The sequence below is a fragment of the Mustela putorius genome, unplaced genomic scaffold, assembly GCF_011764305.1.
Source record: "Mustela putorius furo isolate JIRA1106 unplaced genomic scaffold, ASM1176430v1.1 tig00001130_pilon_pilon_pilon, whole genome shotgun sequence".
Lineage (NCBI taxonomy): Eukaryota > Metazoa > Chordata > Mammalia > Carnivora > Mustelidae > Mustela > Mustela putorius.
The window spans coordinates 2,427,534-2,455,070 of NW_025421584.1; the positions used below are offsets into that span (position 1 = coordinate 2,427,534).

Consider the following 27,537-nt stretch of genomic DNA (forward strand, 5'->3'; position numbering starts at 1 on the left):
AAATGTGAAAGTCATCAGAAGTGTTTCAAAGAATAATCATACAGGAATTGCTAGGAGAAATTTTTAATTTGGTAAATAACTTACTACAGTATAAGACATAAGTAAGTGAAACACAGTGCTGCTGGTTTGTGATAGACAAGTCAATGAAACAGCCCACAAACAGATTCAGGATCTATGTGGGAATTCAGTAACCTAAGCACAGCATTTCAAATCAGTAAAAACATGGATTATTCGATAATTTGTGTTGGGACAGCTGATAGCTATTGGGGGAAAAGAAAAAAAAAACCAGCTTAATCCCATTCTCACTCTTATAAATTCCAGATGAGTTGGGATTAAATGTGGAGGTGGAGAAAGTGAAATCCTAAAGTCCTAAAAGAAACCGTGGACGAACATTATGAATTTGAAGCAGGGAAGTATGTCTTTTCAAGTATGACACGCGCTGATAAAAGAATACATTGATAAATTTGACTACTTTAAAATAGAAGAGGTGCCACGAAACAACCATAAGCAAAATGAATTCTGGCAACTACTGAGAAAGGACTAATCTTTGTAATACATAAGATATACAAATCTATAAGTAATAGGCCAAAACAAAGACGCCACAGAAGCAACGAAAATGCACCCGTAAGTAGTAAAGAAGAAGTGTACTAAGAATTCCAGAAGGCTTTATTGTGGAGAATTTTGGACAAAGTAAACTGAAAAGTACAATGAATTTGCATGAATCTGTCACTTATTTCAACACTTTTGGCAAATTGTTTAATTTATAACCCTGTTCCTTGCCCCTTTTGTATGAAGCAAATTTCAGTCATTCTACCATTTCATCTGTAAATCTGTATCTCCAGAAGATACTTTTTGTAACAAAATCACAAACCATTTTTAAATCTAAATGGAACAAGGAAAAACAATAATTCCTTAGTATCATCACATCCAATTAGTGTTCAGGTTGTCTTATAGATCTCGTAGTGGTTTTCCGGAAGGACATTCGTTTGAGTCAGGACCCAGTTGTTGTCCACTTTGATGGGCCTGATTCTGGAGTCTCTTTTTAATCTTTAGATTTCCATTTCCTCTCCCTTTGTCCTTGCAAATAACTGAAGATAATGGTTTGTCTTAAGTTTACACAGCGTGGATTATGTGGATTATGTCAGCACATATGATTATGTGCTGTGGAGTTACTCAGCATGAACTTAATGACCTAAAAATAATTTTCACCAGTTTTAGAAAACTTCCAACCATATTTTATTCTGTATTTTCTATCCTTTTCTTCGTCTTCATTCTGGATATTTCTTTCTGAAAACGTGTTACAGTTTACTATTTTTTTTTTTCTTAAGCTGTGTCTAATTTTTAAAATCCATTCGCTGAATTATCATCTTTAGTAGGTTTTGGTGTTTGGTTTTTTTTGTTTTTGTTTTTGTTTTTGTTTTTCTAATTCTAGAGTATCCACTTGGTACTTTAAATTTTTTTTTCTAATTTTCTGAAAAAAATTTGTCTTGTCTGCTTTTCTTGTATTAAACACTCACTTTAAAGTCTGTGAGTGGTAATTGGATATCTGCTGCCCTGTGTTTCTCCATCTTTCATGATGTGGATTTCTCTGCTTGTACACCTAGGTGTTATTTTGTGTGTTGACATTGTATGTGAAAGAACAGAGATTATTTCCCAGAGGTTGGTTTCATCCTTCAGAATTGATTTAGTTTTGCTTTCAGAAGGAGGTAGGGATACTTAGGATCTTGAATCACCTTAGTCAAGAAAGGGCTTTGAGATTTTGAAGTTGGTTTCAGTTCCTGATTTTAGTTACTCTTTACTCTCAGAGTGTGTCCCCAATCCAAAGCCAGAGCAGCCTTTACCACTGTCCTTTGTCCTTGGTAAGCCCTGAACTTCAGTTTTTGTCCCCTTTCCTGTGAGTCTTTTGAAAGCTCTACTCAGCTTACCTCATCAGCAGATGCCCTTATGCGAATAGTAGCCCCAGATGCTGGGCTAACCTGTCTGTGTACGTTTACTTCTCTACTGTCCTGTAATTTTTCACTGCCTTCTTGGCATTCGGTGCTTTCAAGTAACTGCCCTCAGTTTTGCACACCTTTTTAATGTTCAGAGTTGGTGTTTATTACCTGGTGTGCCATTACATTGAATTCTTTGTGATTCCAGCTTCCCATCCCTCTGTGTGTGTGTGTGTGTGTGTGTGTGTTTTAACCTTATAGAAATGATAAATACTATTCATTTCAAACGCTTCCTTGTAAAAAGCTTCCAAATGCTGTCTCACTTAACAACATGTGTTGAGCTGGGCTTTGGGTAACAGTGTGAACACCTGTCTGCAGTGAATGCCTAATTCACCAGTAAGGAAACAGGGCCCTGCAAATGCTGTTTCATGCTGTGCTTCAGCAATTGCTTTTATTTCTGGTCTGTGATTATTTCTGGACTGTGATTTCCTCATACAGGATTTTGTACATGCCCGTTCAAAGTTTAAACTTACGCCATGTGTGAATGTGTGCAAAATGCCCAAATAAGAATGGGGAAAATATCTTCTTTTTCCAACCGTCTTGAGACACCTCAGACAACTATGAAATACAATTTTTCTTCCAGTTTTCCAAAACATTTCTCTGGGTTGAGACCAAGAATGAGGCAATTTTGGCCATAATGCTTCTTAAAATTTTTATGATTTTATAAGAAGAAATTTTCTTTTGAACTTTGAGCCTATGTTATTATCATATCTTACATGTGAACATAAACATCTCAGTGCATCTTTACGTCAGTGAAATAATATAGGAGTTCTGTCTTATTATGAGTCAGTGCTCTCATGTTCAGCCATTTCATATTTGTTGTTTTTCAGCTGTCTTATCAGCCTGTGTTTGCATAGGTAACAGAACCTGCAATTAAAAATAACCGTCATTATTTTGAGTTTTCATTATTTTTGGTTTTCAACTTGTGTTTGTGATCTGCTACATATATTCTAACATTACTGTATTGCCAGAGACATTCTACAGGTCTTTAAATATTTAATAAAACCGTTTTTGGTGAAAACTGAAATTATTTGATGTTTTTATCTTGATCTCTCTGCACAAAGACCATACTTCAAACTTCCCCTTGATGCTTCAGGATGAAAGTCAGGTTAAGCAATATTTGAATTTAAATGTGGTTTAAATGTTTTTTAATTCTGAAGTCCTTTGTAGTTTTTATTTTCCAAGCAATATTAGCTGTATTTGATCTTCTAGATGAAGAAAGATTTGACTGGGATTAAATATGTGCAGTGCCATTTTGGAGTGAATTTTATTCATAGATTAATAAAATCTGTCCGGCGTGATTCAGGAGAAGGTATTTTAGGCCATTAAATTTAGTTACATAAGCTACAATCTGTTTTAAATTCTGTGCAACTAAAATCTGGTTTGCTTTTTTTAAGAAAATGTTCATTACGCTGGGAAATGTGGAGTATTTGTTTTCCAAAACCATCAAAAGCATGCTCAGTCACTCATTTAGGAAAATTTGGAAGTACTAGTTTTAGCCTTTCAACTTAATGACAGTTACTATCATTGTCTAATTTTTTTTCTCTGTACTTAAAAGCCTTAAGAACATGCTGATGACTGATTTGACTACAAGCTTTTTTAAAGTGCCTCTGTGGTTCAAATGCTGTTCTTTTTCAGACAGGAAGTAAACTATAAAGTAAAGGAATCTAGCACCCTACCTGACATATATTTGGTAATCAGTAAATTCCTCCCTCCCCCTTTCGCAAACCTCCACCATGCACGCATTTTTAGCTCATGATTTTAAATGTGTTAAGATATAAAAACAGTACAAAGAAGAGTTTAAGAGCTCAGCTTCCATGTCAATCTTTAAATTTTTTTTTCTAAAACAAAGATTCAACACTAATACATGATGTTGTAGGCAGAATTCTGTTGTGGCTCCCAGGATTCCCAGGCCCTGGAGTATATACCCTGTAGAACCCTGTGTCTTTCTGTATGATCAGACCCGTGACTGGGATGGAACCCTCACTCTCTTGGTTGGGTTGCATTAAACATTACAGGTGATGGTGGCATCATGCCTGTGATTATGTTATATGATCTAAGATCCTTTTGCTGACTGGGGAGAGATTCCTGCTGGCCTTGAAGAAGGAAGCTGTTGTGTTGTAGAGGGCATGTGGCTGGACTCAAGGATGACTTCTGAGAGCTGTAAGCTCTCCCCAGCCACCAACCAGCAAGAAATCAGGCACCTCAGTTCCAGACAAGAAAAGACTGTGAGATAATGAATGAGTAAGCTTCTAGGAGGACCCCGAAGCATCAGGTGAGACCACATCCTAGCCAACACCTTGATTTTATTGAGTCTTCTGAGACCCTGAACAGAAGACCAGTTAAGACCACTTAAATCATCTCTGAACCCTGAGCCACAGAAACTGTGAGAAAATAAATACATTGTTTTAAACTGCTAAATTACTGGTCATCTGTTAGATAGTAACAAAAGATTAATATATTTGGGAAAATCTCTCTCTCCTTTTCTTCTTATTCTTTTTGTTTTGATTTGTTTTGTTTTGGTGAAAGTTAATTATCTTAACATTAGTATCTGTGTTCAGGATCAGCAGTGAAATGATGGAGACAGAATAGGTGGACTCCTTGGTAAACAAAGGTTACTAGATAGGGTAGACCGTGTAATGGCCCCAGCTGTGTCTACGTTTTAATCTCCAGAAAGATTATGTTCCTTTACATGGTAAAAGGACTTTGCTGCTGTGGTTAAGTTAAAGGTCTTGAGATGGTAAGATTATTCTGGATTATCTGGGTGGGTCAAATTGATCCAGGGTTGGCCCAATATAATCACTTACTAGAAGAAGAGAGAGGGAAGAAGATGTGATGATGCAGTCAGAGGCATTTGAAGATGATAGGCTGCTGGCTTTGAAGATGGAGGAGGGGGTGTGAGCCAAGGAGTGTAGGTACTTCTAGAAGCTGTAAAAGACAAGGAACCAGATTTTCTTCTAGAGCCTCCACAAGGAATACCGACCTGCCAACTTCAAGATTTATGATTGTGCTGCTTTAAGCCAGTAAGTTTGCAGTAATTTGTTTGGCAATAGGAAAATAATACACAAGATATCTGAGAAACACTTCTAAAGTGGGAGAAACCAGAACAATGATTTATCGAACATATTCCCATCCAAGAGGAGGGACACCTGAAAGATAGAAACTTTCCCTAACATGCTTGTAGAAACAAGCGAATGTATGCATCCCTGAAAGAACAGAATGACACATATACATATAAACACTCAAAGAAAACCTTAAAAATGGAAATATAATGGAATTTTAAAATTCAATATAAGGGTTGGTAGATGAAGTTAAAGAAATTGCCCAGAAAGAGTAAAAAAAAAAAAAAAAAAAAAAGGAGAAAACAAGGAAGAAAAGGTAAGAAAATTAAAGGAGCAAAAGCAGTAGGTCTGAAACCTGAAGAGTAGAACTTCCATTGAGAGGAAGGAAGAAACAGATGGAAAAAATTCATTAAGAATATTTGCCAAAGTTAAGGATATGAGTTTTCAGGTTGAAGGTGTTTGCTGAGTAACCAGCAAAACGGGTAAATGAACTTGTCCTAAGCCACATTATCATAAACTTTGATGGAAGCAATTAGAAAATTCTACAGGCCTCCAGAGAGAGAGGGAGTGAAGAAAAGGAAAGATCAGTACAAAAAACAATGTCTACCTACAAAGGAAGATTATCAGGAGTAAGAATAGCTTTGATCTTTTTTTCTTTTATTCTTTTTTTCAAGATTTTATTTATTTGACAGAGATCAGAAGTAGGCAGAGGGACAGGTAGAGAGAGAGAGAGAGGAGGAAGCAGTTTTCTCTCTGCTCTATGCGGGGCTCGATCCCAGGACCCTGAGATCATGACCTGAGCTGAAGGCAGAAGCTTTAACCCATTGAGCCACCCAGGCTCCCCATCTTTGATCTTTTTAACAGTAACAGAGAAACGAGGTAACAGTCAATGCCTTCCAAGTTCTGATAGACAAGGAATTCTGACCCAAAATTCTGTGCCTCCGCAAGCTGTCATATAAATACTGTTGAGGTAATTTTACACAAGTGTCATTTCTCACAGTATCCTTGAAGGATGTCTTCTGTAACATCAGAGAGCAAACCAAGAAAGAGGAAGACAGGATTCAGGAAAAGAATCAAAAGAGGAGAAAAGTGAAGAGAATACCTAGAATGATTGTTGGGGGGGGGGGAGATCCAAGAAATGATCCAAAGCACAATCCTTAGAATTCTTTTCTGTCAATAAGTAATCAAGGTGAAATATTCAATTTTTTTAAAATTTGAAGCACAATTTCCATATAAACCACTGCACACATCTTAAGTGTAAAATTTCGTTAAGTTTTGACATAGGCATGTACCCATTACCAAAAATGAAGATACTGCATATATTTATCATTTCCAAAAGTTCCATGGTGCATTCGTGCATTCCCTTCTTCCTGTGTCTCCCCACCAGCACCTGTGTGTCATTCCCAAAGTGGTCTCCAGGCAGCAACTTCCTGCATTCTATCCTGTAGATATTTGCAAGTAGAAATTATATAATTGGGAAATTAAGTATGTACTCAGCTTTTGATCTGCACAATTTTTTTTGAGATTCCTATTTTTGCTTTATTACCTGTTCAGTTTTTTTTTTTTTTAAGTTGCTGAATAGTATTCCATTTTATAAACTAGTTGGGTCATTTCCAGCTTTGGACTATTGTAAATAAGGCTGCTATGAACATTATTTGAAAATATGTTTTCTTTTCTCCTGGCTAAATGCCTGAGAGTAGAATTTCTGGGTCATATGGCCAATGTCTATTTGGCTTTGTAAGAAACTGACAAGTTATTTTCCAAAGCAGTTGTATATTACATTCTCATTATATGTGTTGGTTCTACTTCCTCCCCATCCCCAACAACATTTAATATAGTCAGGCTTTCTAATTTTAGCCACATTAATGGTGATTCGGTTATCTGGTGCTAGTAGGATGGACCCCCAGCTAGTTTGGTTTGGATTTCAACACTGATGATGTCATACACAGACAGACCAAGGAGGAATGACAAGGTTTATCACATAATAAGACTCTCTGAGTCTTCAGAGAGGGCAGGCTTCCTAAGCTGCTTTGAAATTAGCTTGAGATAACAAGAAAGGGAGAATGGCTTGGGGTTTTAGTGAGGTTAAGGGGTGAGGTTGGAGTGAATGTTTCTATAGATGGGCTATGGTTGTGTGTTTTAAACTTCTCACTGGCACTAAGGCTGGGAACACCTGTATTGTTTGTGGTTTTGTTTTTAAATCCTCTTTCCCAGTTGTGGGCAGAAAGGGAAGAGGAAAAGACGGGCTTGAAAACTTAGCAGCCCAACATCAAAATCGGAGCCAAGTATTGTATTACAAATGATCACGTAGAATAAATAAAACTTCTTAAAAAGGCAGGGGGTGGGCACCTGGGTGGCTCAGTGGGTTAAAGCCTCTGCCTTCGGCTCAGGTCATGATCCCAGGGTCCTGGGATGGAGCCCTGAATCAGGCTCTGCTCCGTAGCAAGCCTGCTTCCCTTCCTCTCTCTCTGCCTGCCTCTCTGCCTACTTGTGATCTCTGTCTGTCCAATAAATAAAATCTTTAAAAAACAAACAAACAATTGATCATGTAGTAGGGTCTTATTTTGGTGTTCGTTTGTATTTTCCCAGTAACTAATGATGTTTAACATGAGCTTACATGACATATTTATATATTTATTTTTAAAATTCGGTGAGGAATTTGAATGTGCAATAGATTTTATGCTTGAAGTTGGACCCATAATCCCTGTGAAGTTCCTTTAATATGACCTCTTTATTTTCTTTTTAAACAGTTTTTTTTCCTTTATAACTCGTTTTATTCCCTTCAGCTTTTTTGAGATATATTTGACAAATAGAATTTTATATACTTAAGGTGTACAATCTGATGTTTTGATGAGCATGTGCATTGCAAAAAATCACCACAGTCAAGCTAATTAACATAGCCATCCCCTCACATAGTAATATTTCCTCCCCCCCCTTCCTTCCTTCTTCTTTCCTTCCTGCTGTCTTTTCTTCCTTTCCATCCTTCCTTCCTTCTTTGTGGTGAGGGTATTTAAGATCTACTCTTCCAGCAAATTTCAAGTATACCACTCAGTATTAATTATAGTACCACTAATGTACACTGTGTCTTCCACACTTACTGACCTTGCATAACCGAAGCCTTGCACCCCTTGGCCATCTCCCCATTTGCTCCTCCCTCCAGCTCTTGAGAACCACCATTCCACTCTGCTTCTGTGAGTGCGACTGTATGAGGTTTCACATACACGCGAGATCATGCAGTATGTGTCTCTCTGTCCGACTGACTCCATTAACGTAGTGTTCTCCATGTTCATCCATGCTATCACCAGTGACAGGGTTTCCTTTCTTTAAGGCTGAGTAATATCCCTGTGTGTCTGTATGCGTGTTTGAGTGTGTAATTGTACTTTCTTTATCCATTCATTCGTGGATGGACATTTAGGTTGTTTCTGTATCGAGGCAGTTGTGGATAGTGCCATGATGAATGTAAGAGCACAGATATCTCTTTAAGATACTGATTTCATTGTATTTGACTATATATCCAGAAGGGCATTGCTGGATCGCATGGTAATTCCATTTAATTTTTTGAGGACTCACCGTACTGGTTTACATAATGGCTGTATGAGTTTATATTTCCACCCGTGTACAGGGGATCCTCTTTCTCCACATCAACTCCAACACTTACTATGTTTTGTTGTTAATAGCCATTCTAACAGAGCCCTCCCAGACCTTCATTAATCTATGAATAGTTGTTAAATGATCATTTTTATGAAGAGTTTGGGTTGGAACTCCTAGTCTGCCATGTTGCTGATATCCTATTTATATCTTCTTTATTCTTATTCCTAAAAAATATATACTTTATGTATGTTTTATATATATTCTTTATTAAGGTGTTTGACCAAATATTTTACGATTAAAAAATTAAGTTCTTTATTTTTTAAAAATTGGGGTATAATTGACTTATAACAACATTATGTGAGTTTCAAGTGTACACACAATGATTTGATATTTGTATATATTGCTAAATGATCACTACAATAATTCTAGTCAACATCTGTCACCAAACATACATTTTTTTTTTTTTTTCTGTGATGAGAACTTTTAAGATCTTCTCTTAGCAACCTTCAACCTTTTGTTTCTTATTACTGAGTTTTAAGTATTTTATTTTTGTATTCTGGGCATAAGTCCTTTATCAGATACCATGAGCTGCTGATATTTTCTCCCATTCTTTACTTTATGTTTACATTATTTCAACAATGGCAAGAGCCCATTCTTTTTTTATGGCTGATATCCTGCGTGTGTGACACATACCTTTTCAATCCATTCGTCTGTTGTCCATCAACAGACGTCCATCATCAGATGGACACTGGGGTTGCTTCCGTATCTTGGTTATTGTCAATAATGCTGCAATAAACATAGGAGCGCTCATATCTTTTTGAGTTAGTGTTTTTGTTTTCTGTAGGTAAATATCCAGTAGAGGAATCACTGGATCATATGATAGTTCTATTTTTAATTTTTGAGGAAACTCCATACTATTTTCTATAGTGGTTGAACCAGTTTACAATTCTTACAACAGTGCACAAGGGTTTTCTTTACATCTTTACCAACACTAATCTCTTGTCTTCTTGATGAGAGCCATATTTAGAGGTGTGAGGTGAGCTCATTGTGGTTTGATTTGCATCACCCTAATGATTAGTGATGTTGAGCATTTTTCTGGTAGATATTGGCCATTTGGATGTCTTCTTTGGGAAAATGTCTAATCAGTTCCTTTGCCCATCTTTTAAATTGTATTTTTTAATATTTTTGTTACTGAAGTATAAGAGTTCTTTATGAATTTTGGTTTTTAACCCCTTATCTGATACATGGTCAGCAAATATTTTCTTTCATTTTGTAGATTACTTTTCATTTTATAGATGATCTCGTTTGCAATGCAGAAGCTTTTATAAATTTGATGCAATCTCACTTAGTTGATTTTTTTTTTCTGTTCTTGTTGCCTCTGTTCTTGGTTTCTCGTCCAAAAACTTATTGCCAAATCAGTGTCAAAGACCTTCTTCCTCACTTTTTCTTCTAGGAGTTTAGTTTTAAGTCTTATTTTTAAATCTTTGATTCATTCTGAATTAATTTTTATGAAAGATGATGGTGGGAGTCTACTTTCATTTTTTGTATGGAATTTTCCAGGTTTCCCAGCACAATTTGTGGAAGAAGCTATCCTTTCTTCATTAGTGTACTTGATTCCTTATCAATATTAGTTGGCTCTATATGTAGGGCTTTAATTCTGGGCTCTCTATTTGATTCCATTGGTCTGTGTTTTTTTTTTTTTTATATGCCACAGCCATAATGTTTTAATTATTATAGCTTTATAGTATAGTTTGAAATCAGGAAGTGTGATGTTTCCCGGTGTTGTTGTTGTTGTTTTCTTATGATTGTTTTTGCTCTTTGGGGTCTTTTGTGGTTCTGTATGAATTTTAGTGTTTTTTTTTTTTTTTTCCTCTCTGTGAAAATTGCTTTTGGGGTTTTTATAGGGATTGTACTGAATCTATATTGGCTCTGGCTGGAATGGACACTTTAACAATATTAATTTTTCCAGTCCATGAACACCGGATGTCCTTACATTTGTTTTGTCTTCTTTAGTTTCTTTCAGTAAAGTGTTATAGATACTTCACTTCCACGAATAAATTTATTCCTAGGTATTTTATTGTTTTGATTCTGTTGCTCATTGAATATCTTTTTCTAATTTTTCACTTTGAGTCTAAATGCATCCTTAATTCTTAAGTGGGTCTTATTTTCTTAAAACACATCCCAGCCACTTTATGTCTTTTAATTAGTAAATTCAGTCCATTTACATTTAGAGTAATTATTGATATATAAGTACTTACTAATGCCATTTTAATAACTACTTTCATTTTTTTGGTTACCATGGAATTTACATAAAACATTTTATAGATAAGACTGATAACATTTTAGATGGAAAACAACTTATCTTCAATCACCTATAAAGGCTTCAGCATTTTACTCTTTGTGTTTGTATTAATGATGTCACTATTTACTTATTTATGTCACTATGTTGTGTTTTTGTTAATTTATATAGTTAGTTTTACTATTTTCCTTTAATATTTAAACTACAGTTGAGTGGTCAATACACTATCCTAATAAAGAGTTGCATTTTTCTAAGTCTGACTGTATATCTTTCACCTTTACCAGTGCGTTGTGTACTTTTATATGTTTTCTCTGTGTTGTTGCAAATAAATTTCATTGTTTTTTCATGGATGAGTAACATTGCATTATATATATATACACCACATCTTCTTTACCATTCATCTATGGATGAATGAGTTACTTCTATAATTTGGCTATTGTAAATAATGCTACATAGGAGTGCATGTATCATGAAACTTCTGGATCATGTGGCATTTCTGTTTTTAATTATTTGAGGAATCTTCGTACTGTTTCCTGGAGTGGCTGCTCCAGTTTGCATTTCCAACAATAGTGCACAAGTGTTCCTTTTTCTCCACATTCTTTCCAGTGCTTATTGTTTCTTATCTAGAAATCTCTAATGGCTAGAGATTAGCCATTCTGGCAGGTATGAGGTGATAGCTCATTACGGTTTTGATTTGCATTTCTCTGGTTATGGACATCAAACATCTTTTCATGTGGCTGTTGGCCATCCGGATTTCTTCTTTGGAGAAATGCCTGTTCATGTCTTCTGCCCATTTTTAAATTCAGTTATTTGTGTTTTTTTGGTATTGAGTTTTATAGATTCTTTATGTATTATGGATGCTAACCTTTTATCAGATACGACTTTTGCAAATATTTTCTCCCATTAAGTAGGTTGTCTTTTAGTTTTGATGATTGTTTCCTTTACTTTGCAGAAGCTTATCTTTATATAGTCCCAATAGTTATTTTTACTTTTTTTTCCCTTGCCTCTGGAAACGTATCTAGAAAAATGTTGCTACAGCTGGTGTCTGAGAGATTACTGACTGTGCCCTCTTTGAGGAGTTTTATGTTTTCAGGTCTCACATCTAGGTATTTAATTAATATGGATTTTATTTCTGTGTACGTGTAAGAAAGGGTCCCGTTTCATTCTATTGCACATCGCTCTCTAGTTCTCCAACAGCATTTTTTGAAGAGACTGTCTTTCCCATTTTATGTTCTTGCCTGCTTTATCAAAGAACAGTTGGCCATATAATCATGGGTTTATTTCTGGGCTCTCTATTCTGTTGCTCTGAGATATGTGTTTGTTTTTGTGCCAGTACCATACTGTTTTGATTACTGTAGCTTTGTAATGTATCTCAATATCCAGGTTGTTCCTGGTGAATGATTTTTACAATATGTTCTTAGACTTGGTTTGCTAATATTTTGTGAGGACTTTTGCATCTATGTTCAACAGAGATATTGGCCTGTACAGTTTTTTGTTTTGTTTTGTTTTATAGTGTCTTTATCTGATTTTGATATCAGCCAACTTCTAGAATGAATGTGAAAGCTTTCCTTCCTCTTCTATTTTTTGAAATAGTTTGAGAAGACTAGGTATTAACTCTTCTTTAAATGTTTGATAAAATTCAGCTGTGAAGCCATCTGGTCTTGGACTTTTGTTTATTGTGAGTTTTCTGATTATTGACTTAATTTCATTGCTGGTAATTGGTTTGTTCAAATTTTCTAATTCTTCCTGATTCAGTTTTGGGAGGTTATATGTTTCTAGGAACTTATCTGTTTTTTCTAGTTTGTCCAATTTTTTGCCATATAATTTTTCATAATATTCTCTTACAATCCTTTGTATTTCTTTGGTGTTGGTTGTTATTTCTTCTCCTTCATTTCTGATTTTATTTGAGTCTCTCTCTCTCTCATTTTGATGAGTCTGACTAAATATTTATCAATTTTATTGATCTCTTTAAAGAACCAGTTCCTCATTCCATTGATCTGCTCTACTGTTTGTTTTCGTTTTTATTTCATTTATTTCTACTCTAATCTTTATTATTTTCTTCTATTCGTTTTGGGATTTGTTTGTTCCTCTTTTCTTAGCTCCCTTGGGCATAAGGTTAGGTTGTTTATTGGACATTTTTCTTCCTTCTAGAGGTAGGCCTGTATTGCCATGAGATCCCTTCTTAGAACTAAAGCTTTTGTTGCATCCCAAAGATTATGGACTGTTGTGTTTTTCATTTTCTCCATGTATTTTTAGATTTCCTCTTCGATTCTTGGTAGAACCATTCATTGTTTAGTAGCATGTTATTTAACCTTCATATATTTATATTCTTCTGATATTTCTCCTTGTGGTTGATTTGTAGCTTCATAGGGTTGTGGTCAGAAAAGATGCATGGTAATAACTAAGATCTTTTTTGAATTTGTTAAGTCTTGTTTTGTGGCCCATTATGTGATCCATTCTGGAGAGTGTTCCTTGTGTCCTTGAGAAGAGTTTGTGTATTGCTGTTTTAGGATGGAATGTTCTGAATATGTCTGTTAAATCCATCTGGTCTAAATGTGTTATTCAAAGTCACTTTTTCCTTGTTGATTTTCTGTTTGGATGATCTATCTATTGATGTAAATAGGATGTTACAGTTCCCTATTATTATTATATTACTATTGATTACTTCCTTTGTGTTTGTTATTAGCTGCTTTATGTATTTGGGTGCTCCCCCATCGGGTGAGTAAATATTTACAGTTGTTATATCTTCTTGTTGGATTGTTCTCTTTATGATAATATACTGTCCTTCTTTGTCTCTTGTTACTGTGTGTTTAAAGTCTGTTTTGTCTGATGTAAGTATTGCTACCCTGGCGTTCTTTTCACTTCCATTTGCATGGTAAGTGCTTTTCTGTCTCTTCACTTTAAATCTGCATGTGTCTAGGGGCCCCTGGATGGCTCAGTGCATTAAAGTCTCTGCCTTTGCCTCAGGTCCTAATCCTAGGGTCCTGGGATCAAGCCCTGCATGGGGCTGTCTGCTCAGCAGGGAGCCTGCTTCCTCCCCCTCTCTGCCTGCCTCTCTGCCTACTTGTGATCTCTCTGTGTCAAATAAATAAATAAAATCTTTAAAAAAAATCTGTGTGTCAATAGTTTCTGAAATGAGTCTCTTGTAGGCAGCATATAGATGGGTCTTGCTTTTGTATCCATTCAATCACCTTATATCTTATTATGGGAGCATTTAGTTCATTTACATTCAAAATAATTTTTGATAGGCATATACTTATTGCCATTTTGTTACTTGTTTAATGGTTGGTTTGGGATTTTTTCTCTCCTTTATTCTCTTGCTTTCTTCTGTCACAGTTTGCTGGCTTTCTTTAGTGATACAGTTGGATTCCTTTCTCTTTATTTTTTGCATATCTAGTACCAGTTTTTGATTTGTGGTTATCATTAGGGTTATATTTATCATCTTCTGCATATAACTGTCTATATTGAGTTGATGGATGCTTAAGTTCAAACCTGTTCTTTACTCCTCTCCCCCACATTTTAGGTATGTGGGGTCATATTTTACATCTTTTTATTTTGTGAATCCCTTGACTGATTTTTATAGATATACTTACTTTTTTTTTAACTGTTTTTTACTGATTTTGTGCTTTCTACTTTTCTTACTCCTATTTATGTCTTTCCTTTCCATTCAACATTTCTTATAGGGCTGGGTTAGTGATGATGAACTCCTTTAACTTTGGCTTGTCTAGGAAACTCTTTTATCTTTCCTTTTATTCTGAATGATACCTTTACTGGTTAGAGTGTTCGTGGCTTCATGTTTTTCTGTTTCAGCATTTTAAATATATTATGGCACTCCCTCTGGCCTGCAAAATTTTGGCTAAAAAATCTGCTGATAGCATTATGGGGTTTCCCTTCTATGAAACTGTTTTCTTTCCTCTTGCTGCTTTTAAAATTCTCTGTTACTACTTTTTGACATTTTAATTGCTGTGTTTCTTAGTGTGGATTTTATTGGAGGCTCTCTGTACCTCCGTATCTGGATTTCCTGGTTTCCTTCCCTGGTTTAGGGAAATTGTCAGTTATTATTTTTTCAAGTAAATTGTGTGCCCCCTTTTCTGTCTCTTCTCCTTCTGGGACCCCTGTAATGTAAATGTTATTATGTTTGATGGTGTCACAGAGTTCCCTTAGTCTGTTTTCATTTTTTATTATTACTTTTTCTCTCTATTGCTCAGCTTGATTGCTTTCCATTACTCTGTCCTCCAGGTTCACTGATTGGTTCTTCTCCTTTCCTTAGTCTACTATTTATTTCGTCTAATGTATTTTTAATTTCAGTTACTAAGTTCTTCATCTTTGATTCTTTTTAATGTTTTCTGTCTCTTTGTGGAGGGTTCACTGAGGTCTTCACTCTTTTCTCAAGCCCAGTAAGTATCTTTATGACTATTACTTTAAATTCTCTATCGAACATATTATTATCTCCATTTCATTAGCTTTTTTGCTGTGATTTTGTCCTGTTCTTTCATTTGGGATATATTCCTTTGTCTCCTCATTCACTCTAAATCTCTGTGTCTGTTTCTATGTGTTAGGAAAGTCAGTGAGGTCTCCTACTCTTCAAAGTAGTGGCTTTATGAAGAGTTCCTATAGTGCCCTACAGTGGAATGTCCCCTTCTCCAGAATTGGTGTTTCAGGGCTGTGTCCTGTGTGTGTAGCCTGTGCCCAGTGTGTGGCTGAGCTGCATTGGCCTTCAGTTCAGTCATCTGCAATGGCTCTCTTTGCCTTTTGTGGACAGTGTTTGGTCCCTATGTCATTAGCAGGTCAGTTTGGAGCCACCTTGGGCTTGAGTTGTATCAGATTAGGCATTTGCCAGTGTTGTGGTAGCGCTGATGTGCAAGGCACTTTCCCTGTGTTGTCCCTCGAGAAGCTTTTGTTGCTGGGCAGCTCCTGCAGTCAGACTGTCTGTCCCCAGCCCACTGCTGGGGCCAAAGTTGGATGGTGCCTCATTATCCTCCCCTCTCCCCAGGGCAGGAGTCAATTGGAGTGGTGCTAACTCCTGTCAGGGCTGCTTGTGCACTGCCAGCCTTGTGGCACTGCTTTAGATGGGCTCCAGCCAAAGGCATATTGGAGGGGAGCAGGTCTGCAAGAGAATGTGGGGGCGGGCGGTGCTGTGCCAGCAAGCTGCGCACTGGTGCATTGTGGGAGTGGACCTGTAGCCTCGGGCTGAGGCGGACAGGGCTGGAGGGGGCAGATTTGTAGAAGCGTGGGTGGGTGGGCTGTACTATTGGCGGGGCAGGTGGAGGTGTTCCCTGTGTCTAGGATGGGGCGGGGTGGAGGAATGAAGTGACCCCCACCAGCTGTTTTGTTCTTGAAGAAGTCTCCCAGCGATCCCTGCCCTCCAGTGCACAGTCTAAGATTAGTAAGTAAATCTTCCCAGTTACCACAGGCGATTTCCAAACCGCTGCCTCTAGTGCCGATCTCCGTGGGGCTGTTCGTCGTGCTCCCTTCAAGGGCATGGCCTCTGACTTCCCAGCTCTCTCCCAGCTGAACCCTCTGATTTTTTTCAAAGCCCCAGGTGTGAAGCTTCACTGATTATTAAACCCCTTAGGTTTTCAAAGCAGATGTTCTGGGGATTCGTCTTCCTCCTGCGGGTCCCCTGGGGGTCGCCCCTCTAGGCTCTCTGAGACGGCCGCATCCGTCCTTCCCGCCGACAGTCCCCTGGGTCTGTTCCGCTCCCACCACATCTCCTCCTTTCCTACCCTCGAAGATGTGGCCTAGTCTCTGCTGTGGAGAATCGGTTCTGCCAGTCTTTGGGCTCTTTTCTGGGTTCTTTACACTGATGTGGGCGGAGGTGAGCTCTGAATGCTCCTACTCAGCCGTCTTCCCCGGAAGTCACTCCGCTGTTAGTTCTTTAAATGGGCTCTCCGCCCACTTCCCCTTTCTCCTCCTCCTGGAACCCCAATTCTGATTATTTTGTCTTTCTGGTGGACTCCCATAGCTCTCGTGGGCTTTCTTTGCTCTTAAAATCTTAGTCCCGTTTTTTCTTCTATTTGTGTTATTTCAAAATTCCCGTTCTCCAAACTGTGTATGTTTTTCTTCCTTCTGGTCTGCCCTGCTACAGGCACTTTGTGTTACATTTGTCGTTTCACTCATTACATTCTTCAGCTCCAGATTCGTTGTTTGGTTCTCTCAAATAATTTCAGTATCTTTGTTTAAGAACTCATTTTGTTAATATACTTCATTCCTGATTTCATCGAATTGTCCTTTGGAGTTTTCTTGTAGCTTGTTGAGTGTCTTGGTAACAACCTTTAAAAGTAATTCAGGTTATTTAATCGTTTCTTTTAAAAAAAATTTTTTTTAAATTTTAATTCCAGTGTAGCTAGCATACAATGTTGTATTAGTTTCCGGTGTACTATATAGTGATTCAACACTTCATACATCACCCAGTGCCCATCACCTATTTCACCCATGCCTGCTACCTACCTCCTCTTTAATATTTTCTAATAGTCACTTTAAAAAGATAAGAGAAGGGAAGCCTGGGTGCCTTAGACAGCTAAGCCGCTGCCTTCAGCTCTGGTCATGATCCCAGGGTCCCAGGACTGAGTCCCACATCGGGCTCCTTGCTCAGTGGGGAGTCTGCTTCTCTCTCTGCCTCTGCCTCTTCCAGTCTGCCTGCTTGTGCGTGCTCTCTCTCTCTCTCTTCTGTGTCTGGCAAATAAATAAATAAAATCTTTTAAAAAAAAAGATGAGAGAAATAAGTGAAATTAGTTTTAATAATATATTCATATGCATATTTTAAAGATAATTCATTTTTTAATTTCATTTTTACATAGCTATGCATTACATACATTGTAGGTACTGGGTGATGTAATGGTGATAAAAGTAACATGGCTTCTGCTGCCAAAGAACTTAGAGTTTTGGGGGAGAAGATAGACATTAGTTGAAGATCTATAATAGAAAAAAGTCCAAATATCTAAGTGGAAGAATTTCATTCAAAACCATAACAACTATTTTGAATTTTTTATCAGTTAGATCACAATATTTTATGTCGTTGAATTTGTTTGCTTAAGAATTATCATTTCTTTTGTGATGCCATATTACCTTGATTTTTCATATTCTTTGTTGTTATGTGCTTATGCTTTTGCACTGGAAGTAGCAGACACCTTTAACTCTTTGCCCTTTTCCTTCAACAGATGGAGTGTTATGTTCTATGGTGTTGTTATTATCTAAGGGTTTTTTGTTTTTGTTTTTTTTCTTCTCTGTCTCTGTGAAAGTTGATCTGTTTCACTTTTCTTGTTCCCTCTTGTGGATGAATTTTTAAACTTTTATGTCTACTCTGATTCTTATAATTCACCCTGCTGGATATTGGAAGCCTTTCTTTCTTCCCATCAAGTGGCCCCACAGTTGAAGTTTGTGGTCTGCCCCTTGCCCACAAGCCTTGGTTTTTTTCCTCTGCCCCTTGCCCACAGCCTTGGCCTTTTTCCTTAGCCAACTCCTTGTGTGCTGGACCTTGTTCTCCCAGGTGCATGCCTAATCATACACAAAGATCTGGTAGCAGAGTTGGTGGGGAGGTGTGGGTTTAGCACTTCATGCATTGGGGTGCCCCTGGACCTAATAGAGAGATCTCCAGGGGTGGTACTCTGAGAGGCATGTGGGTGGACTTTCTACTGAGCACAAACTAATATTGTTTGAAATTCCTATCTGCCTCTTTCTCATTATGCTCCCTTCCCCCATTGCAGAGCTCCAACCACAGTACTGCAGGTATTGATGGGGAGAAATATATCTTCCAAATGGTATATTTCAGCTGTCACTCACCACTTTCCTATTTCCCTGTGGGAGAGTTGGCTTCCTGTTAATTCAGTCTGTGTCAGTGTTTCCGTGAGAGAGGCGCGGCACTGGGAAAGTTTCTCTTACTATCTCCACTGCAGCCAAAATGGCATCTCTTCTCTTTCCTTTTTTCTCTTCTCTTTTCTTTTTTTTCCCCAGTGGTGTCCTGGAATCTCCCTTCAGGAAGTCCAGCCTCCCTTTGGGAAGTCCACTACTGCAGATTCTCTCTCATGCATCAGTCCCTGTCCAGGATGGCACTCACCTGATTTTTGTCCTGACAGCAGTTATAGGGCTCTAGGCAATCTCACTGGCTCTATGGTTCTGCAGCCCTTACAGAGTTCTGTCTGCATCTTACATGCTGGACTGTACTCAGGGGCAAGATTCCTAAAGAGCCTCTTGGGGTAAAGTACCCGGTCCAAAAATAACCACAAAAGTACTTTTGTTAGTGTATGGATGTTTAATCGTTTTACTAAAAAGGGTGATAAAAAGCAGGAACATATCCTACCACGTTGTTGACATCACTCCCTGTACTATGTAACAATATCTTTTGAAGAGCAGAAGTTTTAAATTTGATAAAGTCCAACATACAAATATTTCCTTTATGGATCATGCTTTTGGAGGCACAGGTAAATAATCTTTGCTTCATCCACGGAAATAGATTTTTCTCATTTGTTTTCTTTTAACTGTTTTGTTATTTTACATTTTAAATTTAGTTTATCTTTAATTTTGACTTAATTTTTATATATGGTATAGAGTATGCATTGAAATTCATTGTTTTGCATACAGATATCCATCAAATTGACTTTATATCTTTGTCAAAAATCAGTTGTCTCTGAGTGACATTACTCCTGATCAGCAATCATTAAAATGTTTTAGTAGGGAACTCCAAAATTCCATCCCTTTCCTGAAACAGTGATTAAGCTAGAGACAATTTTCAGAATCAATATTTCTGGAAGTTTGCAATCTAACAAACACTTTATACAATGTACTGAAGGATACATAATAAAGAAGGAAGCTGATGAATTTCAGTAAGAGAACTCTATGACATTTTCACTCACCTGCTTACTATTCCCTAGTCTTCAGCTTGACAGTGGCTATGAAAACGTCAGCCTGCATTCGTTGCGTAGCTTCCTGATGCAGAGGGAATAATGCAGACCCTATTCTCAAAGAACTGTGTTACATGTTTTGACTTGTTTGGTGACTCCCTGAATAATCAACTCAAAGGCTTGGCTTTCATTTGTTTTCCTCAGAGTTTATCAGAATCAAAACAGAGTCTGGGAAGCATTTGTCAAAACACTTAATAGCAAATATACTAGCTGCAATTGCCTGGGGCAAGAGATAACAGTTACACCAAACAGTAGATATGCTGAAGAATCCTGGGGAAAAAGGGAAAAGAGGATAGATATATAGGGATGTAAGAGCTATGGGAAGCTCTCAGGTATATAGAAAGTCATACACACACACAGGACTGGAGGCTTGCTCAGAAAAGACATGAGCAGATCTTGAACTTTTATCTCTGGCTGACTTTTAGGCTCCTGAAAGCAGGAAATGAAGTTATACACAGCTTGGCTAAGAATCGAAGGAGTGTCCAAGTGGAGCCAGTCTGCAAAGATTGGGAGATGATGAGGATGAGGATGATGATTACTGTCTGAAGCCACTTACAGAAGTCTTTGGCAAGTCACTAGCTGACCAGTAAGCTTATATAACGGAGACTAATGTGTGTACTACCAAGAAAGAATAGAGTCTTTACAAAATTAGTTTAGAAAGACTCACTAAAAGCCAATAAAATCCTCCTGAAACAGCAACACCAAATCATGGGGAGGGATAAAGACCTGATTTCCAGCTACCACACTATAATATTCAAAGTGTCCATGTTCAAAAAATTATGAGGCATGTAAAGAAACAAAGTAGCACCACTATTAGGAAGAAAAGAAATTAACAGCAGTGTCCCCAGGAAAGCAGAAATTGTACTTACCAAAGTCTTTAAATTATCTTATCCATGCTGAAAGAGATAAAGGAAATCATAGACAAAGAAGTAAAGAGAACAAGAAGTGTCTTACCAGGTAGAGAATATCAAAGAGATTAAAGACCATATACAGGAATCAAATTAATGGAGCTAAAAATTTTGGGATCTAAAAAATTATAACAATTAAAATAAAAATGCATCAGAGGGGCATAACAATAGATTTGATCAGGCAGAAGAAAGAATCCATAAACTTGAAGATGGGTCAGTTGCAATTATCCAGTCTGGAGAGCAGGGGGAAAAAAAAATGAAGAAAAGGAGACAAAATCTGACCAACTTGTGGAAACTTACCGTGCTTGCCAACCTACACATAATAGAAATCCAACATGGAAAGGAGAGGGGGGGGGGCACAAAGATTATGTGAAGAAATAATGACTGAAAATTTCCTCAAATTGGTAAAAGATATGAATCTGTGCATCCAGGAAGGTCAACAAACTTTGGGTAGGATAAACTCAAAGAGATTCACACCAAGACACATTACAGTGAAACTGTTAAAGCCCAAGAGAGTCTTGAAAGCACCAAGAAAAAAGTGACCTATTGTGTAGATGGAATCCTCAGTCGGTTTAGCAGCTAGATTTCTTACCAGAAACCATGGAGACCCGAGGTAGTGGATGGTTAATTTAAAGTGTTGAAAGAAAAATACCTGTCAAACAAGAATACTGTATCTGGCAAAACTACCCTTCAAAAATCAAGGAGAAATAGTACTTTCCTGGATAAACAAAAGCTTAGGTAGTCACCTATAGACCTGCCCTATTAGAAATGCTAAGGGGAAACTTAAGGCTTAAATGAAAGGATACCAGACTTAATTCTGAGCTATATGAAGAAATAACACCAATATAGGTTAACTACGTGGGCAACAGAGAAGCCAGTGTTAAATTATATTTTTTTTGTTTGTAATCCTGATCTTATTTTATATATGATTTGAGACAAATGCATAAAATAATAATCATAAAATTATGTTATGGACACACAGGAAAGATATAATTTGCGATATTTATAAACATAGGGAACAAAACTATATAAGAACAGAGATTGAAGCTACTCTTCTACTATTGAAGCTAAACTGGTGTTAATTCCAACTAGGCTGTGTTATTTTTATTTTTTTATTTTATTTTTTAATAATTTTTTATAATTTATTTTCAGTGTAACAGTATTCATTGTATTTGCACCACACCTAGTGCTCCATGCAATCCGTGCCCTCTCCAATATCCACCACCTGGTTCCCCCAACCTCCCACCCCCCGCCCCTTCAGAACCCTCAGATTGTTTTTCAGAGTCCATAGTCTCTCATGGTTCACCTCCCCTTCCGATTTCCCTCAACTCCCTTCTCCTCTCCATCTAGGTTGTTTTATTTTTAAGATGTTAATTTCAAACTTCAGGATAACCACTAAGAGAACAACTATAAAGTATACAGAAAAGTAAGTAAGAATTCAATAAAAATTTTATCCTACAACAAATAAACACAAAAGAAGGCGGTAATAAAGGAATTGAAAAAAAAAAAAAAAGATATGGCATATATAAGACAAATACCAAAATGGCAGAAGTAAGTACTTTATCGGTAATTGCTTTAAATGAAAATTAAAAGGCAGAGATGGCAGAATGAATTAAGAAACAAGATCCAACTAGATACTGTCTGCGTACAAACATCCCAAGTATTCTGCACTGCAAACTGCAGTGCCTTGGTTCAGGAAGTTCTCTTCATTCTGCCTGACTTCCCTTGCCTTGAACTTCAGCTGCAAACTCTCAAGACAGGCGGCTGGGAAAAACTTAGGGCTCGTTTCATTTTTTTCCCATTTCTCAGAGCTCACTTGCTTTTTCCTTTAGGTCCAAAGTCATAAAAACTATTTTTTTCATTGTTGTTTTTGTTTTTCCCCATATAGCTTGTTTGGTATTTTAGTTATTCTAGGGGAGGGAACAAGTCCTATCCCTGTTACTCCATCTTGGCTGGAAGCAGAAGCCATTATTAATTAAAGTTTATTCATTCATAAAAGTCACATAATGGGTTAGTGTTATAGTTTTTTCACCTATTAAATTTGGATCTTATTAGTAAACTTGGGTTTTTACCAATTATTCTATAAACTAGACTAATACTGATAACCTTATAATTGTTCAAAGCAAAAGTATTTCTTTGGCCTTTAAAAAATCATTTTTAAAAAAATTTTATTTTTTCAGTGTTCCAAGAGTCATGGTTTATGCACCACACCCAGTGCTCCATGCAATCCGTGCCCTCCGTAATACCCACCACCAGGCTCACCCATCCCCCCCACTCCCTCCCCTCCCAAACCCTCAGTTTGTTTCTCAGAGTCCACAGTCTCACGGTTTGTCTCCCCCTCCGATTTCCCCCAATTCACTTTTCCTTTCCTTCTCCTGATGTCCTCTATGTTATTCCTTATGCTGCAAGGGTCAGAGGGAGAGGGAGACTACCTTGCAGGAGCTCGATCCCAGGACTCTGGAATCAGGACCTGAACCAAAGGCAAATGCTTAGTGGTTGAGCCACTCAGGCCCTCTTCCCCTGATTTTTTATTACTAAGCCCTTGTTCTTATTTCTGGCAGATAACGTCCTATCTCACCCGCAGGAATGAACTTTTATGTTGTTGGGGGTTTCAGGGATGCCTTCATAGGAACAGAGAAACCCCAGAGGGATCCATACATTTCTGTCCTCTATTCTAAAACGAGATGCTAACAAGAGTGAGAGAAAAAATAAAAGTTACTTCTTTTTTTTTTTTTTTAAGATTTTATTTATTTATTTGACAGAGATCACAAGTAGGCAGAGAAGCAGGCAGAGGGAGAGGAGGAAGCAGGCTCCCTGCTGAGCAGAGAGCCCGATGTGGGGCTCGATCCCAGGACTCTGGGTCATGACCTGAGCCGAAGGCAGAGGCTTTAACCCACTGAGCCACCCAGGCGCCCCAAAAGTTACTTCTTAATAGGGAATAGGTGCATTTTAAGATTAAAATAACTGAACATGTAATACAAGTATTTGTCTTGAACCCAATTTGCATTTCTAAATTTTATTTTTGATATCAATAGTCACTCTGGCACCCAGTTCTTTGTTGTAGGAGGATCTATAAGTGTACTGATGTCACTGAAACTTTTTTTTTTCCAAAAATGAAAATCCATATAAGAAGTTAGGTATTCTTGTTTTATAAAGACTGCTAGTAGTTAAAAGTAACTAAAGTAGTTCCTTGGTGTAATAATTTCAACTGAATGAATTTTAAGCAACAATTTATTATGCATCAAAAATATTTATTTTGGGGACGCCTGGGTGGCTCAGTTGGTTAAGCGGCTGCCTTCAACTCAGGTCATGATCCCAGCATCCTGGGATCGAGTCCCGCATCGGGTTCCTTGCTCAGCAGGAAGCCTGCTTCTGCCTCTGCCTGCCACTCTGTCTGCCTGTGCTCACTCTCTCTGACAAAAGAAAAAAAAAGTAAACTCATTCAATGTAAAACTATTAATATCTTCCTTCATCAACCAGCTTCTCCTATAGCATCTAATATTTTAAAAAATATATTTATTTTGGGGGTGGCTCAGTGCTCAGTTGGTTGAGCATCTGACTCTTGGTTTTGGCTCAGGTCATGATCTCAGGGTTGTGAAATCAAGTGCTATGTCAGGTTCAATGCTCAGTGTAGAGCTGGCTTGAGATTTTCTCCCTCCCCCTCATGCTCGCTCACCTGCTCTCTCTCTCAAATAAGTAAATAAATAAATCTTTTTAAAGGGCATTTATTTTTTAATATAATAGTATTAAATACCAAATATAAAAATATAATTTTCTATAATCCCTTATATGGCACTTAAAACTCTGTATTTCAGAATGTTTGAGTAAAAATTATCAGTCTACCTCTAATTCTAGGTAAAGTATTACTGAATGAAAGAAATTGATATAATTGCTGACTAAGCATTATTATTAAAGTTGACAGGAATGTAACATAAATTTTAAAATGTTTTTCCATTGATAATTTTCCATTAATGTGTTTTCAAATGGACAAAAGAAAAAAAATGACAAATCCTTTGTGACCACAAACTCCAATTAGTTTAGTTTATTCAGCTTTCAAAATATTGAACACCCAACTTAACCTTCTATTCAATCTTTAAGAACCTTATCATTTATGTTTTACCAAATACCAAAGTAATCCCCATTTGTGTCAAACCGGATCATAGACAACAAAGTCAACAAAACCATTCTGACTTTCTTAACTTGTAATAATGAAAATGGGAGAGACAACCAAACAGATGAAAAGAAAACCATTCTTTTTCATTTATCAAAATGGTTATTTTTCCACAGTAAATAAAGTTCTTATTGTCTTTGAAAATGAAGTCATTTGGCTGATTTTTTTATGTAAAAATCTAATTTCACTAATAAAATAAAAATTCTTAAATCATTATCTACTACGATTTTGATGGGCAGATTTAAGAATGTTATTCAAAATAAAGTTGGCTGTTTCTGTTACATTTTGTGGTACTTTGAAAAAAAGAATGGTTTGTTTTTTAAAAAAAATCAGAGAGCACCCAGTTCTGACAAAGATGAGGAAGAACTCATAAATTGCTTGTGGGAATGCAAAATGGTAAAGGTAGAGCCACTTTGAAAATCAGTTTGGTGATTTCTTATAAAGGTGAGTGTGTACTTGCCATAGGATCCACAGTTCCACCTCTCGGTAGTCACCCAAGAGGAATAACACTTATTTTCACATAAAAATCTTTATGTGAATGTAAAAGACCAGCTTTATTCATAATCACCAAAACCTGAAAGCCGCCCAGTTACTCATTAGCCGGTGAATACATAAACAGACTGTGGTGCCTTCATACAATGGAATACTATTAAACAATAAAAAAGAAGAGCTATTGATACATGTAACAACATGTGTGACTCTCAAGTACATTTTCATATTTAAAATATTTTAAGAATCTTTTAAGATGAATTGCTGAGCTGCCATGCATGATGGTAACCATCAAGGGTGATGATTTACCAAAAAGATTTCTTACTCCATTATTACTCAATTTGTATGTACTATGGAAAAGGCAAAATGATAGCAGTGGAGAAGCAGAGAAAAAGCTATAGCAGTGGTTGCAAGTATTTGGTGGTTGGGGAAATGTTTGACTCCAAAAGGGTAACACAGGAATTTGGGGGGGGGGATGACAGAACTGCTTAGTGTCCTGGTTATAGTTATGGAGACACTACACTGTATGTCTGTTAACCTGTAGAACTGTATATCACAAAGACTGAGTTTTACTGTGTTGAAATTTATAAAAAACTTTAAAAATTATTGATTTTAAAAATCTGCCCTTGAAGATTTTTTTTTTTTGGATCACACAAGTGATATGAATTTGGACAGCAGACCCATATGAGAAGTGGCTTATGATTGTGATCTCTCTAGTTACTATATTTTACCACTACCAGCTGGTGTCAAAGTTGAGTTAATTTCATGTGGTGAGTTTGTTTCTTGAATATCCATATGCTGAAGTTACACCTCTTTGAGATTTCAGGCTTATGTAATAGGTTTCCTGCTATCCTCTCCATTTAGGTTTTCCTTCTGTAATTAGTTGGGGTTGGGGTTCTCCAGAGAAATGGAACCAATACAGTGTGTGTGTTGTGTGAGTGTGTGTGTTGTGTGTGTGTGTGTGTGTGTGTGTAGGCTTGAATCCCAAATCTGATGGGGTAAGCTGGTAAACTAGAGACTCTGGAAGGGATTGCATTTCAAGTCCAAAGGCAGTCTTCTGGAAAACCAGAAAAAGTTGATGTGGCAAATGAAGTCTAATGTCAGTCTGCTGGCAGTCTGCTTCAACTGATTAGATGAGGCCCACCCACCATCTGGAGACCAATCTGATTTATTCAGAGTCCACTGACATAAATTTTATCCAAAAACACCCTAACAGAAACATCCATAGTAATGTGTGACCAAATGTCTGGGCGATGTGGCTCATCCACATTGACACATAAAATGAATCATTACATCACCTATCCCCCCAAGCCCATGTGGTCACTGAAGCAGAAATTCAAGTCTTTAAGGCTCAGCGGAAACATTCAGGATAAAAGCCTATCTTATTATATATTTTTTACTTCTGATGTATACTTTCATTCAATCCAGTTCAACAGTTCATTTAAAAGAATCCCTAATTTTACTGAGACTTTTATTTTTCAGTTGGGAGGGATATTCAGGCTTTCTACCATATGGCTAGAAACAGAAATTCTTCAGGTCCTTTTCCAATTTATTGTTGCCATTTTCTTTACTTCAAAATACCATACTGGTTTCTATTTAGGAAACTTGCATTAAGTATTTCCTGTGCCTAATACATCCATTTCCATTTTTGTGGATCTCCTTCTTGTCATCTTTCAGCTTAAAGGTGCTGTCAGAATTTGTCCAGTAAACACATATGTGCAGGCATGCCCCAGTTCTGTTTGCGTGGTCTTCCACGTCTCTCAAGTCTGGGTTAATCTGTTTGGTTTTGGGTTCCCAGTCTTTTTTTTTTTTTTAAAGATTTTATTTATTTATTTGACAGAGAGAAATCACAAGTAGATGGAGAAGCAGGCAGAGAGAGAGAGAGAGAGGGAAGCAGGCTCCCTGCTGAGCAGAAAGCCCGATGCGGGACTCGATCCCAGGACCCTGAGATCATGACCTGAGCTGAAGGCAGCGGCTTAACCCACTGAGCCACCCAGGCATCCGGGTTCCCAGTCTTATAGACAGTCTCTCAAAGGTATTTCCTCCCTCTCAATTTTCTTAGCATGAACGCCATGATTCTATTTTATGTCTTAAAAAAAAAAAATGCTAGCTGATCATTAGAGGTT

At 37.3% G+C, this 27,537-nt stretch overlaps 1 protein-coding gene across 2 annotated transcripts in view; it reads left to right on the forward strand.

The window, feature by feature from the left end:
• Nucleotides 1–27,537, forward strand: part of LOC101670359 (mitochondrial poly(A) polymerase) — a 130,724-nt gene that overhangs the window by 38,728 nt on the left and 64,459 nt on the right. Inside the window, exon 12 of one of the 2 annotated variants that reach the window (XR_001180402.2) lies at nt 322–3,085. The exons of the other annotated variant lie outside the window; for it this stretch is intronic. The gene's annotated coding sequence lies outside the window, so the exon portion shown is untranslated. Of the gene's footprint in view, nt 1–321; nt 3,086–27,537 lie in introns of those variants that run through there. 2 annotated transcript variants of the gene reach the window in all.